This window comes from Haliaeetus leucocephalus, unplaced genomic scaffold (assembly GCF_000737465.1).
Source record: "Haliaeetus leucocephalus isolate CR32 unplaced genomic scaffold, Haliaeetus_leucocephalus-4.0 Scaffold517, whole genome shotgun sequence".
NCBI lineage: Eukaryota > Metazoa > Chordata > Aves > Accipitriformes > Accipitridae > Haliaeetus > Haliaeetus leucocephalus.
Window position 1 is genome coordinate 8535224 of NW_010972953.1, and position 882 is coordinate 8536105.

An 882-nucleotide genomic window follows, 5' to 3' on the forward strand; every position below is an offset into this window, starting at 1 on the left:
TGTTGACCACATGTGTAGGCACATGACAGCGTCCATCCTGCCATTTTATTTCCAAGAACTGAATCTCCTGTGCAGGTCCTTTGACCTTGCTTTTCTTTATGGCAAAACCAGCTTTCAGAAGAATCTGAATTACTCTTTTTCCCTTCTCAAACACTTCTTCTGCCTTGTTGCCCCACACGATGATGTCATCTATGTATTGTAGATGTTCAGGGGCATCACCCTGTCCCAGTGCAGTTTGGATTAGTCTGTGACAAATGGTAGGGCTGTGCTTCCACCCCTGGGGCAGTCAATTCCAGATGTATTGGACACCTCTCCATGTGAAAGCAAACTGTGGCCTGCACTCTGCTGCCAAAGGAATTGAGAAAAATGCATTGGCAGTGTCTGTTGTAGCATACCACTTGGCTGCCTTTGGCGCCAGTTCATAATGGAGCTCTAACGTGGCTGCTACAGCAGCGCTCAGTGGTGGGGTCACTTCATTCAGGCCGTGATAGTCTACTGTTAACCTCCACCCTCCATCAGACTTTTGCACTGGCCATATAGGACTATTAAAAGATGAATGAGTCTTGCTGATGACTCCTTGGCTCTCCAGTTGATGAATCGGCTCATGGATGGGAACCAGGGAGTCTCGGTTTGTGTGATACTGCTGCTGGTGCGCTGTCCTGGTAGCAGTTGGCACCTGCTGTTCTTCAACTTGCAACAATCCTACAACAAAGGGATCTTCTGAGAGGCCAGGCAGGATGGATAGCTGCTTGATCTTCTCTGTGTTCACAGTGGCTACACCAAAAGCCCATTGGTACCCCTTTGGGTCCTTGAAGTACCCTCTCCTGAGGTAGTCTATGCCAAGGATACAAGGGGCCTCTGGGCTGGTCACAATGGGGTGCT